General features: G+C 49.3%; 1 protein-coding gene across 1 annotated transcript in view; it reads right to left on the bottom strand.

The window, feature by feature from the left end:
• The window catches only part of CHLSN (cholesin), a 693,214-nt gene extending 678,108 nt beyond the window's left edge, over positions 1-15,106 (bottom strand). The window contains exon 1 of the mRNA XM_082261874.1: positions 15,029-15,106. The gene's annotated coding sequence lies outside the window, so the exon portion shown is untranslated. The remainder of the gene's footprint in view (positions 1-15,028) is intronic.
• Between the last annotated feature and the right edge of the window lie 3,955 nt (positions 15,107-19,061).

Raw genomic sequence — 19,061 nt, 5'->3', positions numbered from 1 at the left:
GTCGCCCGTCCCACTTGGACAGGATCTCCGCTTGGAGACCCCGCGTGTGAAACTGCGCGAAAGGAATCGCCTCGAAGGCCGAGACCATCAATCCCAAACATCTCATACACGTCCGCAGAGACGAGTGTGGAACGTCCCTGAGGGACCTGACTTCCTCCTGAAGAGTCCTGAGTTTGTCTTCCGGCAGGAAGACCTTCGCCTGCACCGAGTCCAGTATCATTCCCAGATAGGGGAGACGAACCGACGGACTCAGTGTCGACTTTGGAACATTTATCGTCCAACCAAACTCCTGCAGAGTTTGCATTGTGACAGACAGGTCCTTCTCCAGACCCTGTCTGGTCGCAGACCAAACCAGAATGTCGTCCAAATACCCCAGGACAGAAATGCCCTGGGCCCTCAATAATGCCAGAACCGGTGCAAGCACCTTGGTGAAGACCCGCGGAGCCGAGGCGAGACCAAAGGGCAACGCCACGAACTGGTAGTGATCCTCCGCAATGGCAAATCGAAGGTATCTCTGATGACCCTCGAATATGGGGATGTGAAGGTACGCATCCTTCAAATCGATGGAGGCCATGAATTCCCCCGGAACCAGGGCAGCCACCACCGAGCGCAGGGATTCCATGCGGAACTTGCGAACCCGCACAGAGCGGTTCAGAGCCTTCAAGTCCAGAATCGGACGAACCTTGCCCTCCTTCCTGGGCACGGTGAACAGATTGGAATAAAACCCCCGAAATCTGTCCCGATGAGGCACCGGAACCACCACTCCCTGAGCCCTCAGGTCCCGCACCGCCAGGTGCAGATCCCGCAGTCGCTCTGGAGACAGTTGAAGATTTGAGGGAAAAAATCTGCTCTCCGGCCGAGAGAGAAACTCGATCTTGTAACCAGATCGAACGATTTCCAGAACCCATCTGTCCCGCACACGGGCCAACCAGGGCTGAAGAAAACCGAGCAAGCGTCCCCCCACCCCAAAACTGGGTGAGGGCGCCCCTTCAGGCCGAACTGTTATGGGCAGCAGGTCCGGATTGGCCGGACTTCTGTTTCCCAGACCAGGGCTTCTTCTGAGAGCCTTGGCCTTTGAACGGTTTGCCCTTGTAGTGCGGCCGAAAGGCACGAAAGGACCCCTGAGGGGGCCGAAAATTTGCATGCTTCTTCCCAGAAGCCCCCTTAGCCTTGGGGAAATGGGGCAAGAGAGTGCTCTTACCCCCGGTGATCCCCTTAATCAACACATCCAGGGACTCCCCAAAAAGGCGAGACCCATCATAAGGTAGATTGGCTAAGGTCTTACGTGAAGATTGGTCCACCGACCAACATTTCAACCAAACCAGGCGGCGAGACAACACCGCCACGCTGTGCACACGTGCAGCCAACGGAATCAGGTCCAGGTCCGCATCACACAGATACATGACACCCTGGTGGATCTGATCCACCATATCCAGGGTCGCCGCCGAGGCCGAATCGGCCACTAGGACGCGCCTAAGCATCTGCGTCCAACTTGCGATCGCCTGGGCCGCCATGAGAGAGGCAAACAGAGCCTTAAGCATAGAGCCCGTAACAGAATAAGTATGACGGGCAAGAGACTCCAGTCTCCTATCCGTGGCATCACGGAAAACAGGGGAACCCTCTGCAGGAATCGCAGTGGCTTTGTTCAAAACCGCAATTGCATGATCCACTGGCGGAGGCACACACCACCGTTCATCAGTGGCAGGCGAGAAAGGATAACGCAGCTTGAATTTACTTGGTACCGCAAAAGGCTTGCGCAGATCGCGCCATTGATCCTTAACAGCGCGCTGAAAATCAGCATTGCAGGGAAAAACCTGCGGCGTCCTGCGTTTTCTCTGCGTCCCATAAGCCGCCAAAGCAGCGGGGGGACACACTTCGTCCTGCAAACGTAGCGTCTGCTTAATGGAAGCAATCAACTCATCCATGATTGCAAGCTCTTCAGGCGAGCCAGGGGGAGAATTATCAACCCCCTCAACTTCAGCCTCTACCTCAGACCCCACTAGATCAAGAGAGGAGCGGGACCCCGATAGGGGGGTCCCTGCCAGAACAGCCCCATCACCTTCACCCTCAGAATCAGAGGACAGAGCAACTCTGGGCCGTTTAGTAGATTGAGCAGCCACCAGCATTTGCACCTGGGCAGCAAGGCCAGCCACAATAGTGGCTAAATCCCCCCCTGGGGGGGAAACAGCGGTCCCCTGGCTTTCCACCAATACTGTGGGAAACTTGCCCTCCTGAGAATCCATTGCCCCTGTAATGCCAGACAACCAAGGGTTAACTGCCCCCTTTTAGCAAGCGCGGCAAGCGCAGCCCACCGCACCACACTCAGGCACAATGAGACCCCCACAGGGAATATACAAACTGAGTACAGGCAATGGATAACAAGAACAGAAGGATAAAACCTGAGGAGACCCCGCTGCTGCTGCTGCCTCGATCGGTGTTCCAGGAGAGAGGAAGTGATGCTGCCAGGGCGCTCTATGTAAGCCAATGGAGGCTACAAGAAAATGGCCGCCGTGCATGTAAACCATGCGGCCGGAGCGGGCGCCGGTAAAATGGCGTCGTTTGGCGCCGAAAACGCCGCTCCACGGTGCATAAAAAACACACACATTACATCCCAATATAAGGATACATGTTAGATCGCCGCAGCGATCGCTGTATATGCCCAAACATGCCAAGAAAAAACATGCCCCACAGCACACAGCACCTCACACTGCCCAGCCTGACACACACAGTGTCATACAGCTCCCCCCCCCCCCCTTGCAGCCCACAGCATGCAGCCGAGAGATAGGGAGACAAGCAGTGTGATTAAAGGCAGGTTACACAGTCCCAGACTGAGACCCCCCCCAGACAGACAGGTCCCCACATAAATACACTTACCTCACATGGCGTGGGGAACCCGCACAGGCGAACAAGCCGCTGCACATGAGGCAGGGAGAGTCGCAATTCAAGACGCACATAATGGAGGTTAAGAAACCGCACAGCGTCCGGTGAGGTAGCCACCTCACCAATCATCCCTGCACCGAACAGGGATGGGTCGTTCACCGTGCCAGGAGCGTTACCTGGCTGAACGCTCGATGGCAGACTGGGAAGCCACTGACCCACGACCTGCGACCAGGGGGATCAGCCCGAGACCCAGTCCGCATGATCCTCTTCGTCCGAAGAACTAACTAATGCTGACAAAAATAACAGCTAAGTAAAGCTAGAGAGAAAACTCAAACAAAATATTAAAAAGAAGAAAGAGTCTGGGACAAAAAGTCCCAGCACAGAGAGAGCCAGCCACTCCTGACAAGCTAGACATTAAAACTGAGATATGGTTGCAGGAAGTAGGAGGGTATTGACTGAGGGGACCACCCCTTGAGGGTGGGATATGTTAAAGCTTTATTGTTAACATATTCTGTTGCCTAGCTACTCCTTCGGAGCAAAGTCTAATACCCCATATGTGACGAATATGAAGAGGCGGCGACTGTCGGAGGACGTAAGAGAAAAACTGTTTTCTGTAACTGCTTTTAAAGTATGAGCTGGAGTTCAGCTTCGATTGGCTCTTTTATTTTAATCTGCTAGTGCATCTAACACTCACCTCTCCACAGATTAACAATACTGCTGTCCAAAGGTTCCCTTTTTCTTCTTCATCCACAGTGGAGGCACTCCAATACAGAAGGTTTGTTACTGGCCAGATCACCAGGTGAAAACAGAGGGGGGGGGGGGGGGAAGCCTAGAAAAAAGAAGACCTAATGCAGCTACCACATTCTAAGGAATGGTAAGCTACAATATATTAAATGTTTTGGTGTTGGGCTTAATATTGCTTTAACTAATAAAAAAAAAAAAGTACAATCTTTTGCTCTCAGGCTCCTCCAAATTCCTTTTTTTTTTTTTTTTGGTTGTTGTTGCTGGGAGGGTGGCTACATTCATTATCTATGGTCCCAATGAATGAAAGAGTGTTTGCACCTTACTTTAACAGCTTGCCGACGCCCGCCGTATATATACTGTGGCAGGCTGGCTTGGCTGCGCGAATCACCGTACCTGTACAGTGATCCGTGGGAGCGATTCTGGAGGCGCGAGCGCCCCATTAACCAGCGGGGAAGCTGATTCAAGGGGCAGACACCTGCAATCACTCCCCGTGGAGAGAGAACAGCGGTCTGTTATTGTAAATACAGAAGACCGTTGTTCTCTCAGGAATCAGTACAGAGCGCCTGTGATCCTCCTATTTAGGAACACAGGTCTCTGTGTTGATTCCACAAGCCCACCCCTATTACAGTTAGAAAACACCCCCTAGACATATACTTAACCCTTTGATCGCCACTGAGTTAACCCCTTCCCTGTCAGTGTCATTATTACAGTAACTGTGCATATTTCTAGCACTCATTACTGTAGTAAAAATGTCAGTTCGGGGGCTGCTCTGTCCGCCACAATGTCGCAGTCACGTTACAAATCGCTGATCGCCACCATTAGGCTACAAGTACAAGGGACGTTTTAAAAAGTCCTTTGAACGCTGGAATTTAACAGCTATGTAAAGTACGTTTAAACCATCCGTTGTGTCGCGTTTGCAGCCGTGTTTAGCGGCATTTAGCGGGCGTTTGGGCTCAGATCCGTTTTTAGAGGTCAAAAAATCATTCCCCTTTAAACAGTAAAAACTCAAGCACTAAACGCGGGTGATCGCGTTCAGTCGCGTTTTGCATTTGAAACGCCGGTAAACACACGTTCTGAACATCCTGAACGCAAATAATTGCTTTCCAAAAAACGACACTGAACTCAACTGCCTCTAAATGACTGTAAACGACTCAGTGTACATGGACAGATAAGATAACATAGAGGTGGGTTCAGGGGCTTCTGAAAAAAAACGCCCAACTGCTCCTAAACGTCCGTTTACAAGTAGCAGTGTACATGAGGCCTTACTAGTAAAATCAAAATACGCTTATTGGGATTTTTTTACCAAAAATATGTTGCAGAATACAAATTGGCCAAAAATGATGAAAAAATTTGATTTTGACATTTTTTTTTTTAATGGGAATGTTCTATAGCAGAAAGTGAAAAATATATATATTTTTTTCGGAATTGTCGCACTTTTTTGTTTAAAGCACAAAAAGTAAAAATCAAACAGGTGATCAAATACCACCAAAAGAAAGCTCTGTTTGTGGGGAAAAAATGACATCAATTTTATTTGGATACAGAGTTGCACAACCAAGCAATTGCCTGTTAAAATAACGCAGTGCAGAATCACAAAAAATGGCCTGGTCATTAAGGGGGTAAAACCTTCTGGTCCAGAAGTGGTTAAAGTGATTGTAAAGTATTAACCTCTTGACCTCCAGGAGATTTACCCCCCTTCATGAACAGGCTTTTTTTTTTATACAATAGGACACTGCATTACTTTAACTGACAATTGCGCCATCATGCGACACCGTACCTAAATAAAATGAATGTAATTTTTTTCTCCACAAATAGAGCTTTCTTTTGGTGGTATTTGATCACCACTGCGTTTTTGTGCTACAAACAAAAAAAGACCGACAATTTTGGAAAAAAAAATAAAAACTATATTTTTTACTTTCTGCTATAAAACACATCCAATAAGAAAATGTGCATATATTGATTTACATAAATGTTAAAGCGTCTACAAACTATGGGATATGTTTATAGAATTTTTTTATAGGTCCATGTTTAGCACAGTGTGTGCGTTTTCTTAAAATTATAATTCTAAATACCTTCTTTGCATAGTTCTGCTGTGCAGTAATGTGTCCTCCCTCTTCTTCCCTTCCCGATCTAAGAGACTACAGTGGGAGCGGCTGAGATTCCCTTCTGATGTATGCAAGATGACAGATGAAGGACACCTGACTGCACAGCAGCACTGTGCAAAGAAGGCATATAGCATTAGAATTTTAAGAAAACACACAGCACTAAACATGGACCTTAAACAGAGAGGATCAAAGTAATTAATAGATGTTTATTTACAAGCACTGGAGCAGCTGCAGAGAATAGTATTACTCAATGAGATGAGAGGGGCAGGGAGGAGATCGACTTCACAGTTCACACTTTCAAATTCAATTTTTTTTTTTTCACACACAGACTACAGAAATGGGAGGGGGAGATGCAGAGATCCCGGGGTAACAGAGCTGGATAACAGAGGCATGTAATCTGACCAAGGCTATCATGGATCAGCAGTCATGATAAGCATGGTCAGTACTCACACAGGGGAAGACAGGAAAAGACAGGATGAACCTGGTATTGTACAACATGGAAAGGGCCAACTGACATTGAAAAAGCACTAGGTTCCAACCACTTTCTTTTTTTTTTATAAATAACAAACATGGCAAACTTACCTGTTCTGTGTAATGGTTTGGCACAGGGTAGCCCCAGTCCTCCTCTCAGATCCCCTGCTGGCACTTCTGGCCCCTGCCCCCCCCCCCCCCAAGTGCCCCTAGAGCTTGCGGACTTGCTCCTGAGCTAGTACTAGGTGTCCATAGACTCACAGAGTGCAGCTCAGCCCCACCCCTGCCTCCTCCTTACTGGCTGTGATTGACAGGAGCAGGAGCCAATGGAGGAGGGAGAGAGTACACAATGCTGGATCGAGGTCACGTTCAGGATTTTTTTACCTTAATGAATAGAATGCATTAAGGTAAAAAAATGTTCTGCTTTTAGAACCACCGCCCGCGTTAAAACCAAAAGACGGCTACAACACGGGCTCAAATTGCCAGGAGCGCGTCTATGGACGTCCTCCCGTGATCACGCTTCCCGCGTACCCCCTGCTGCACGCAACGCAACAGATCTGTAATCACGGTGTTCTTTGGATACAGTTGATCACAAATCGGGGTAAATAGCCCATTGCAACTGCTCTTTACCATGTGGCCAGCTGTGTCCAATCACAGCTGATCACTGTGTAAATCGTATTTGCCAGTTATCGGCAGTCCTCTTCTCACGCTGACAGCGCATGAGAGGAGGGCTGATAATCGGCAAATCCACACAGGGGGCATCTACACTGATAGATAGGGAAATGATCATCAGTGTCCTGATTATCAGTGCAGCCCCAACAGTGCCCACAAGTGCTACCAACCTGTGCCAATCAGTGATGCCTGTCAGTGCCCATTAGTGTAGTCTATCACCGTCCATCAGTGCAGCCTCATCAGTGCACGAGTGAAGGAGAAGATTTACTTATTTCAAAAATTTTATAACAGAAACTTGTTGTGGAAATTTCATTAGGACTAGTGTGGACATTTTTCAGGATGTGTTTTATTTAACTTGTCATTATAAGCGTGTACAGGCGAATCGGCATTGAGGAAAGACTACTGGCAGTGAAAACCTTCTTTTAGATGTGTAGACACGTTCGCTTTACATAGACATCTCGGCCGGGGAACACTTCATGCGTATGCGTGGATCTGTTTCCTGGCAGAGATCTATGTGTATTGCGGTGCGGAGTTCAAGGATCAAGCAGCAAGGATATGACCACCAGCGGGGACCCCTGTATAATGTGAAGATTTGTTCGCTCAGGGGATATGTTTGCTCTGCAGATCCTCCCAGAGAAGAAGCTTCCGAGGAACGTCGGTGACCAGCAGCACCAGATCGGCGTACCAAGCCCGGCGAGGCCAGTCCGAGACCACAAAGATGACCAGAATCCCTTCTGCCTCAATCCTGCATAGAAGTCTTGTCAGAAGCAGGGCCGGTGCTAGACTATTTTGCGCCCTAGGCAAGACCAGCTACTTGCGCCCCCCCCTAAAAAAAAAAAAAACGTTAAAATATTTTTAAAACAGGGTCACTGCACTATGGGTGATCAGGGTTTTGGGTAAAAATGCATCTGTGGTGTCACTGGGAAAAAAAATTGTCCCTGCATCCTTGGTGTCACTGAAATAAAAAAAAATCCCTGCATTGGTGATTTCACTGGAAGGAGAAATGTCCTTGTCTCCGTGTTGTCACTGGAAGAAAAACATTGTCCCTGCGTCCATCATATATGATGTGCACCAGTAAATTTAAGGGGCTTGGGTGGTAGGAAGCTGGCAGTGGGGTACAGGGGGGATGAAGATGACAGGGGGTGGGATGGTGGGAAGCTGACAGTGGGGATGAAAATGACAGGGGGTGGGATGGTGGGAAGATGACAGGAGGATGAAGATGACAGGGGGTGGGATGGTGGGAAGATGACAGGGAGGATGAAGATGACAGGGGGTGGGATGGTGGGAAGATGACATGGAGGATGAAGATGACAGTGGGGTACAGGAGGATGAAGATGACAGGGGGTGGAATGGTAGGAAGCTGACAGGGGGGATGAAGGTGACAGGGGGTGGGATGGTGGGAAGCTGACAGTGGGGATGAAAATGACAGGGGGTGGGGTGGTGGGAAGATGACAGGAGGATGAAGATGACAGGGGGTGGGATGGTGGGAAGATGACAGGGAGGATGAAGATGACAGGGGGTGGGATGGTGGGAAGATGACATGGAGGATGAAGATGACAGTGGGGTACAGGAGGATGAAGATGACAGGGGTGGAATGGTAGGAAGCTGACAGGGGGGATGAAGGTGACAGGGGGTGGGATGATGGGAAGATGACAGGGAGGATGAAGAGGACAGGGAGGATGAAGATGACAGTGGGGTACAGGGGGATGAAGATGACAGGGGGATGAAGATGACAGGGGGTGGAATGGTAGGAAGCTGACAGGGGGGATGAAGATGACAGGGGGTGGGATGGTGGGAAGATGACAGGAGGATGAAGATGACAGGTGGGTGAAAATGACAGGGGTGGGGAGGTAGAAAGCTGATGGGGGATGAAGATGACAGGGGGTGGGATGGTAGGAAGCTGACAGGGGGGATGAAGATGACAGGGGGTGGAATGGTAGGAAGCTGACAGGGGGAATGAAGATGACAGGGGGTGGGATGGTAGGAAGCTGACAGGGGGGATGAAGATGACAGTGGGGTACAGGGGGATGAAGATGACAAGGGGTGGAATGGTAGGAAGCTGACAGGGAGGATGAAGATGACAGGGGTGGGATGGTAGGAAGCTGACAGGGGGAATGAAGATGACAGGGGGGATGAAGATGACAGGGGTGGGATGGTAGGAAGATGACAGGGGGGATGAAGATGACAGTGGGGTAAAGAGGGGATGAAGATGTCAGGGGATGGGATGGTAGGAAGATGACATACATCCCCCCCCCCCGGCTTCATACACCCTCCATCTACATACACCCCCCCAGCTTCATACACCCCTCCATCTCCATACACCCCCCCATCTCCACCCCCCTAGCACCATACATCCCCCCATCTCCATACACCCCCATCTCCACCCCCCCCTAGCACCATGCACCCCCCCCATCTCCATACACCCCCCATCTCCATACAGCCCCCCCCAGCTTAATACACCACCCATCTCCATACAGCCCCCCCCCCAAGCTTAATACACCCCCCATCTCCATACAGACACCCCCCAGCTTAATACACCCCCATCTCCATACACCCCCCCAGCTTAATACACCCCCCAGCTTAATACACCCCCACCCAGCTTAATACACCCCCTATCTCCATACAGCCCATCTCCATACACCCCCCCCCCAGCTTAATACACCCCCCATCTCAATACACCCCCCCCCCAGCTTAATACACCTCCCATCTCCATACAGCCCCCCCTCCCATCTCCATACACCCCCCCCCAGCTTAATACACCCCCCAGCTTAATACACCCCCATCTCCATACAGCCCACCCATCTCCATACACCCCCCCCAGCTTAATACACCCCCATCTCAATACACCTCCCATCTCCATACAGCCCCCCCCATCTCCATACAGCCACCCCCCCAGCTTAATACACCCCCATCTCCATACAGCCCACCCATCTCCATACACCCCCCCCAGCTTAATACACCCCCCATCTCAATACACCTCCCATCTCCATACAGCCCCCCCCATCTCCATACATCCCCCCAGCTTAATACACCCCCCATCTCCATACACCCCCCCAGCTTAATACACCTCCCATCTCCATACAGCCCCCCCATCTCCATACACCCCCCATCTCCATACAGCCCCCCCAGGCTAATACACCCCCCATCTCCATACAGCCCCCCCAGCTTAATACACCCCCATCTCCATACAGCCCCCCCAGCTTAATACACCCCCCATCTTAATACACCCCCCATCTCCATACAGCCCCCCCATCTTCATACATCCCCCCCAGCTTAATACACCCCCCCATCTCCATACACCCCCCATCTCCATACAGCCCCCCATCTCCATACATACCCCCCAGCTTAATACACCTCCCATCTCCATACAGCCCCCCCATCTCCATACATCCCCCCCCCAGCTTAATACACCTCCCATCTCCATACAGCCCCCCTCCCATCTCCATACATCCCCCCCCAGCTTAATACACCCCCCATCTCCATAAAGCCCCCCCCCAGCCTAATACACCCCCCATCTCCATACAGCGCCCCCCCAGCTTAATACACCCCCCATCTCCATACAGCCCCCCCAGCTTAATACACCCCCCATCTCCATACAGCCCCCCCCCTGCAAGTTAGTATTAGTTATAAAAGTCACAGACCTCAGATCAGAGTGGCGCTGTTGCATAGTGAAGAGCTGTTCCCCGCCTCTCTCCTCTGTGTACACTGTACAGGAAATACACAGGAAGGGGAGGGGCGGGTTCCACTCTCTGCACTGACACAACAGGCAGCTGGGGAGAGAGATCAGCTGCCGTGTGTGTCGCTCGTGGAGTGCGGCAACCAAGCCGCCCGCACCGCCGCAAGCATTCCAGGACTCACCACTGATTTGCCGGGGGCGATCCCGGCGAATCAGGGACACTTGGAGCGGGAGGTATGGCTGCGCGTGCCCCCTAGGCGGCAGTGCGCCCTAGGCGGCTGCCTGGTTCGCCTAGCGGGAGCGCCGGCCCTGGTCAGAAGCATGAGAGGAATGAAGGTGTATATCAGATGAAACTGACCCCACGGGGCCACCAGCGCATCCGTGACATCCACCAGAGAATCCCGTGACTGATTGAGAACACATAGATGTGCACTTACAATAGTACAGAAGTCCATAGACTCATCGATAAATATGTAAAGTGCTCCTAGAGGCAGGTAGGACGACTATGCCATGATATAGTCAATTACCATGCAGAGAAAGCGGCCCTGAAGTGACTTTTACATTGCTGTAAAGCCTGGAATCTCATTGACACGTTTGGCCCCTCCCAATGGGCGTTCTCATAGACGAACGCCAGTGGGCATTCTCTGCATGGTAATTGACTATATCATGGCATAGTCCTCCTACCTGCCTCTAGGAGCACTTTACATATTTATTGATGAGTCTATGGACTTCTGTACTATTGTAAGTGCACATCTATATGTTTATTCTCAATACATTTTTGGAACATATTACACTATTTGGCATCTTTTTCTTGTCTTCCTATACGAAAATAAGGGATATCTTAAGAAGCCCCATCTACACTTACCAGTATCAAGCTTATTAAGACCCCTAAGCAATACTGCCTAGGGGTCCACATCTTCTGGTAAGTGGATTTACTTCGGGGGGGGGGGGGTGTGAACACAAGAGTCACGGTTTACAAGAGTCACTTGGATGTTTCAACTTTGAGCACCATTCACAAATTTTCACTGGTCACTTGCTTAACCACTTCCCGCCCACCCTATAGGCAAATGACAGCAGAAAGGTGGTTACATTATCCTGACTGGATGTCATATGACGATGGGGGCATGCAGAGCAGCGATCGTTGCTGCGGTGTCACTGACACACCGCATCTCCGATCTCTGTAAAGAGCCTACTAACGTACGCTCTATACCAGTGGTCCCCAGTCCCCGGGCCGCGGACCGGTAGCGGTCCGTGGATCGAATGGTACCGGGCCGCCCAAGGAACATCAAATTATTTCCATTTTATTTACTGTGGTGTATTTCTCTCGGGTTTGTCCGACTTTCCATGGACGAGAGGTTAACCGGGAGCTGAGAGATGTCATCTAAAGCCGCACCAATACTGCGCATGTGCATAATATTGTGATATCGGGGGGGGGTTTTAGGCAACGTCTGGATCGGAGCGGCTGCAAGCAGCAGTGGCATTGTAGCTTTGGTAAAGAGAAGGTGTGTATCGCCCTTCTCTCTGTTCACCGGTAAGGAACACACTTTGGATGTCATTGTCTCCTATTACCCCCAGATGGAACCGTCTCCCTGCAAAGAACCAAGCTCAGGGTTCTCATTGATTTAGCATTCTAGTGAGTTAAAATGTTAAATCACTTTATTGTATATTCATTTTTTTGGTGTAACTGTTATTTTATTTTGAAGGCATGTTTAAATACACTTAAATTAAAAGTATTAAATCAAAACAATCTAAAATATAAACAAACAAACAACGTTCCCCCCCTCAGCGGGCCACGGTAAAATTAACAAACGTTGACCGGTCCGCGGCGATAAAAAGGTTGGGGAACACTGCTCTATACCATGTGACCAGCTGTGTCGAATCACAGCTGGTCACATAGTAAATAGGTAGTGCTGTTGATCGGCTTTCCTCAGTTCGTGCCTGACAGGCACGAGTAAAGGAGAGATGATCTGTGGCTCTCCTGGCGAGGGGGGGGGGGGGGGTCTGTGCTGGTAATCAGAGCACTGATTACCAGTGCAGACCCTTGGGGGGGGTGCCACTAGAACCACCAGGGATGCCCACCCATGACCACCAGGGATGGCAATCAGGGCTCCTGGAGCCCGCCATTGCCCTCCCCATCAGTGCTGCCTGCCAGTGCCCTCCCCATCAGTGCTGCCCGCCAGTGCCCATCATTGCCATCTATCAGTGACGCCCACCAGTGCCCATTATTGCCCACCAGTGCTGCCTATAAGTGCCCATCAGTGCCGCATATCAGTGCCCATCAGTGCCCATCAGTGTGGCCTCATCAGTGCAGGAAAAAACGTATCTATTTACAAAATTTTATAACAAACAGAAAAACTTTTTTTTTTATTTCAAACTTTTAGGTCTTTTTTTATTTGTGTAGCAAAAAAGAAAAAAAACCTTGCGGTGATCAAATACCACCAAAAGAAAGCTCTATTTGTGGAAAAAAAATGACATAAATTTGGTTTAGATGTTGCATGACTGCGCAATTGTCATTCAAAATGCAACAGCGCTAAAAGCTGAAGGGGGAAAAGTACCCGGTATTGAAGTGGTTAATAATTATTTGAGATTTTTTTGATTTTTTATATACAGTTTATCTTGTAACTGGGACTTTATATATACTATATTCACGAGAACAAGGCATGTTTTTTTGCAATTTTTATTTTTATCTAATTGGTCACATATGTATTAGGAGATGCACTGTCTTTAGCGCTGTGATTTAGTTATATAGTGATGAGCAGCAGCAGCAGTATATATTTTTTGTGAGTGATTTATTTTGCCTAGTGCAGGGTGGACTCTTGGTTTAGAGTCATTAACTACATCCTGCTAATTGGTAACCACATGAGGTCGCTCACTCGGCACGACATCATTCACAGATTGCCTTTACATTTTTCTCAATGAATGCAAACTGCTCTCTGATTGGACGAGCTGGAGAGTCTTTTGGTGTTGTCACCATCTCAACTTCATTCAATCAAAGAAAACTGCATTCATTGGGAAAAATACAAAGTGTCCTGTGAATGGAGCCAATGCTGAGTGAGCGACCTCCAGCGGTTTCTATGGATCGGTCTCTTAGCATAGGATCCAGAAAACGCAAGGATTACTTGTGGTGGTGACTGCTACAGTGGTTCTTCGCTTCCACGGCAATCACCCAGATATAGAACATACATTGGTTTAGGCTGCTCCAATATATACAAGTTCCATTGTTGAAGTGCTAAACGCAATACATGCAGTGTGACTCCGAGCAGAATCTTACGCACGCGGCGACTTTGGGCAGAGTCTTGCGCACGCGGCCTGACTGCGGGGCAGAGTCTTGCGCACGCGGCCTGACTCCGGGGCAGAGTCTTGCGCACGCGGCCTGACTCCGGGGCAGAGTCTTGCGCACGCGGCCTGACTCCGGGGCAGTCTTGCGCACGCGGCCTGACTCCGGGGCAGAGTCTTGCGCACGTGGCCTGACTCCGGGGCAGAGTCTTGCGCACGCGGCCTGACTGCGGGGCAGAATCTTGCGCACGCGGCCTGACTCCGGGGCAGAATCTTGCGCACGCGGCCTGACTCCGGGGCAGAATCTTGCGCACGCGGCCTGACTCCGGGGCGGTCTTGCGCACGCGGCCTGACTCCGGGGCAGAGTCTTGCGCACGTGGCCTGACTCCGGGGCAGAATCTTGCGCACGCGGCCTGACTCCGGGGCAGAATCTTGCGCACGCGGCCTGACTCCGGGGCGGTCTTGCGCACGCGGCCTGACTCCGGGGCAGAGTCTTGCGCACGTGGCCTGACTCCGGGGCAGAGTCTTGCGCACGCGGCCTGACTCCCGGGGCAGAGTCTTGCGCACGCAGCGTGACTCCGGGCAGAGACTTGCGCACGCGGCGTGACCATGGGCAGGGAAGACTTGGGCACGCAGCATGACCACGGGCAGAGACTTGCAAACGTGGCGTGACCACGGGCAGAGACTTGTGCACGCGGCGTGACTCCGGGCAGGATCTTACGCACGCAGCGTGACTCCAGGCAGTCTTGCACACAGTAATGATGAAATTGAACTGTTGGGCACAAAAGCTACTTTTCTGACAAAATAGTTCCTGCCATGAAGGGGTTACAGGTACGAATCATTCCATAGATAATGACCTGAACACACAGCACACAGGATTCTCTCAGCTGGCTGCCGGAAAGTAAGACCTGGCTTGTTGCTATGGGTTACTACCCACTGCCCCACTGAACTCTCCATGGGTTACTACACACTGCCCCACTGAACTCTCCATGGGTTACTACACACTGCCCCACTGAACTCTCCATGGGTTACTACCCACTGCCCCACTGAACTCTCCATGGGTTACTACACACTGCCCCACTGAACTCTCCATGGGTTACTACACACTGCCCCACTGAGCTCTCCTGAGGTGTGGCGGCTCCCCTTCTGTACACTCGGTCACGGACACACAATAATAAAGTCACACACGCACTCGGCTACAACTCACGTGGATACTCTGACTACACACTGACTTCCTTCTTCAGCACGCCGCTCACTCGCAAACCACGCCCCTTCACCGGCACACAGCGCTTAAGAGAGGCGCATGCGCACAGGGCGATCAGCGGCTGCCTGGTACTGCGCATGCGTACTTGCAGGTCGATGCATACCAGCCTTGTAAATAAGAAAACGTGTCAGAAGAAACAAAATGCAAAAAGGGGGTTGGGGTGCCGTTTCCACATTGCTTGCTTACATTTCCGGGTCTGCTATAAACTATACGTGTTAGGAAGAAAATAAAACAGATTGTGGTGTGACATTTTATATATATATATAACTGAATGTTATTGCGATGCAGTGAGTGTACTACGAATGGCCACTAGAGGGCCACCCAGAACCTTTGGCTGCCTATAGTGTGGCTCTACAGAAACAACGGCCACTAGAGGGCTGCCTGGGATTCATCGGTTCCCCATAGTAACAATGTAAAAATATATCATTGCGGTGTACCCCCAATGACCACTAGAGGGCCGTTTAGGACTCACCAGCTGCCTACAGTAGCATTATAAAAACATGTAATTGCAGTGTACAACCAGGGGGCCGCCTAGGACTCATCAGTTCCCCATAGTAACAATATAAACATATATTGTTGCAGTTTACTACGAATGACCACCAGAGGGCCGCCTAGAACACATCAGCTGCCCACAGTAGCATTTTAAAAGCATGCAATTGCAGTTCAGCACCAATAACCACCAGAGGGCCGCCTAGGACTCATCGGCTGCACATAGAAAAAATATGACAAAATATCATTGCAGTGTACCACGAATGGCCACTAGAGGGCCGTCCACGACTAATCAGCTGCCCATAGTGTAGCACTGTAAAAACATGTAATTGCAGTGAACCACCAATGACCACCAGACGGCCGCCTAGGACTCATCGGCTGCCCTTAGTAACAGTATAAAAATATACCATTGCGGTGTACCACGGATGACCACTAGCGGGGCCGCCTATGACTCACTGCCCATAGATGAGCTTTAAAAACAAATAATTGCAGTGTACCAACAATGACCACTAGAGGGCCGCCTAGGACTCATCGGCTGCCGATGGTAAGACTATCAAAATATATAATTGCAGCGTACCACGAATAACCACTAGATGGCCGCCTATGACTCACCAATAGTAGCATTATAAAAACATGTAATTTTCAGTGTACCGCCAGTGACCACTAGAGGGCCGCCTAGTACTTGTGTGCTGCCAGTTGTACTTCTTCTGTTGCCAGGTAACAGGTCGGGACTCAAGCTTTCACGGAATATTAATACAATCATTCCTCCCTACATTTCAAGCATAAACTGTATATTTTAATATGTTTTATAAGAGAGAGATCTCAAATAAATGTTGTGCGGCGATGGCCAGTGACTTTGCCAGGGCTTAATATGGAGAGAGTCGATGTGAAAATCACTTCCGCTTCCGGCGACCTTCAGATCATGTGTGAGAGTGGAGGCTGCACACCGGTGTTCCTGTGTTATGAAAGGAAGCTGCATGCTGAATCGGGGCGATAGAGGAGAAGACCGATGATGTGCTCGCTGTGTAGAATACAGACAGGCTGGTAGGTAATAGTCCTCTGATTGGATGGAAGGCGGCCATAGCTCAGCTCATTGTCAGGAAGACTTGTCTGTGCTGTGATTGCTGGATGGAGCATTACTGAGGGAGCAGTAACTGTGAAAGAAGAAGGGGGGGGGGGGGGCTTATCAGCCCTTTACCTATGGCGGAACCCTGAAAATAACATTCAGCTCCCCTGCCAATCGCTGCAAATCAGGATACACAGTAAAGCTGCACGATTCTCGATATAATGAGAGTCATGATTTTTATTTTGCTTAGAATAAAGATCACGATTCTCGGCGTAACATTATCTTTTACATTATACAAGCATAAGGGCTAACTTTACTGTTTTTTTAAAAAAAAAAAAAATCATTAAAGTGTATTTTTTCCCAAAAAACTGCGTTTTTAAAAGACTTCTGCGCAAATAGAGTGTGACAAAAGATTGCAATGCTCGCCATTTTATTCTCTAGGATCTCTGCTAAAAATATATATGTATTGTGAATTGAGAGAGCAATTTTTTTTTTTTTTTTTACGATTAATCGTGCAGCTCTAGTAAACCGCAAGCTGGGACACGCATACCTCCAGGAAAATCTAACAATTCTGTGACTGCACTGCAGGGGTTAATTACACATTTACATCTAGGGGGATTTGGAAAATCAGGTTTACTCACCGAATCCTCCTCCTCCAGGCTCCGATTGGCTGCTAGATGCCTGCTGGCAGCCTCTTCTCCCCTATGCTGGGGTAGTCCAAGGCAGGGCTCGACAAAGTCAGGGCGCCAGGTCACATTGGTGACTAGAATTAGCGGCCTGGCGCCTGGGTTACACTGCCGGAGGGGTCTTGTCGCCAGACATCCCAAGTCTCCTGCGAGGTGCGGGAGTCTCCCGCGTGTGGGCTGCGGCTCCCTGACACCTCCAAGTTCCGCCTGGGAGAGAAGAGATACACAGCAACACAGATACAAGAATAGAAGAGATACACAGAAACACATCACTTTTATATGTTATCACTTTTTGATCACGCTTCAATAACTATTTAGTTTTATTCATTGTCACCTTTGCACTTTATTATTGCAGATTTGCACTTTTTTGCACATTATATTCACCATTTTTTTTATATATATATATATCACAGATATATATATTGTCTATATTATGAATTCTTATAGTATTTCTGATGTTTAATTTATTTATGTATTCGTACACAACTTGGTCACTTTTTCTTATCTAATAATGTGATACATTATTTTGCTTGGAGATATATTTAACCACTGGGATCCCTTTTTAGTTTTCCTCCCCTTAAGTGGGACATCCATCATTATCGTTAGATGTATGAATATAGCGCCGATTCATCTTGACTTTTATATCCGTTCAGTATGTGGTGACACTACTAGGATTGGCAGCTTTTTTCATTTATTGCTCTACCCATTATTTTTATCATTACTTCAGTGGCAGCGCATTAGGCTTTCCTTTTTTTCTTTAATACAGAAAGCATCGGCTCTTTATGCTTCCTCCAGCGCCGCTCAATGATCTCTACCAGCAGTACCCACAAGCAGTACCAGCCAGCAGTAAGTCACATGTGCTAGGGGTGCAACTAGCCCCCAGCATATAATTGTAAATATCCCAGCATGTGCAGTGTTTGACTCCTACCACCATGACCACTTCATATCACTGAAGTGGTTATGGTGGTTAGAGTGTTCCTTTAATATCCCTCAGAAGAAGTAAACAGAGTACACACGGGTCGAATGCCGGGCAACATCAGCCGGTTCAATAAACTGGCCGCCATTGGGCCCGTGTTAATGGCAGCCGGTCTGACAGAAGCAAGCCATTCGGCATGTGCGAAAAAAAGCTGGCTCCTAGATTCCAAGCAAATTTGTCACACCCTGGTCTTAGGCCCTCTGATGTTATCAAGACTAAAGCCTCGTACACACGCACCGATTGTTGGCCGAACGATTGGCCGTCTTTTGTCCAGTGTTGTTGTGTTGGTTGAAATGTGCTCTAGACTGCACACGAATTTTGTCGGCCAACAAAAACCGACTTCAGAAGTGATGTCACGTGATGGTTTACTTTTCAAGTGTTTTTTTTTTTCTCTGAGCATGCCCAGTCTTGCTCATCTGATTTTTGTCTGCCGAAATCTGTACTGACTGACGAAAAATCGGCCATTCTGGTGACGGCCAACAAAAATTTTATAGCATGCACACCAGATTTTGTTCTGCCGAAAAGTCGCAGTCGGTTGTCGGAAGCATCATACTAACAAGCCGAAAATCGGCCGATTTACGGCCAACAATCGGTGCGTGTGTACGAGACTTTATGCAAGGACCATAGCCCTACATTGGACGTGAGGACTCTAAGAAACAGTTTGCCTCTGGAACCCGGGGTAGAGAAGGATTGGGTAAGTTAAAGTGGTTTACTGACACTTAAACTAAACAAACGGGTAACCTCTGTAGTGCTGGCGCA

Source organism: Pelophylax lessonae (assembly GCF_965119305.1).
Source record: "Pelophylax lessonae genome assembly, chromosome: 6".
Lineage (NCBI taxonomy): Eukaryota > Metazoa > Chordata > Amphibia > Anura > Ranidae > Pelophylax > Pelophylax lessonae.
The sequence above is the reverse complement of the archived record's forward strand: the minus strand, read 5'-3'. Positions and strand labels throughout refer to the sequence as shown.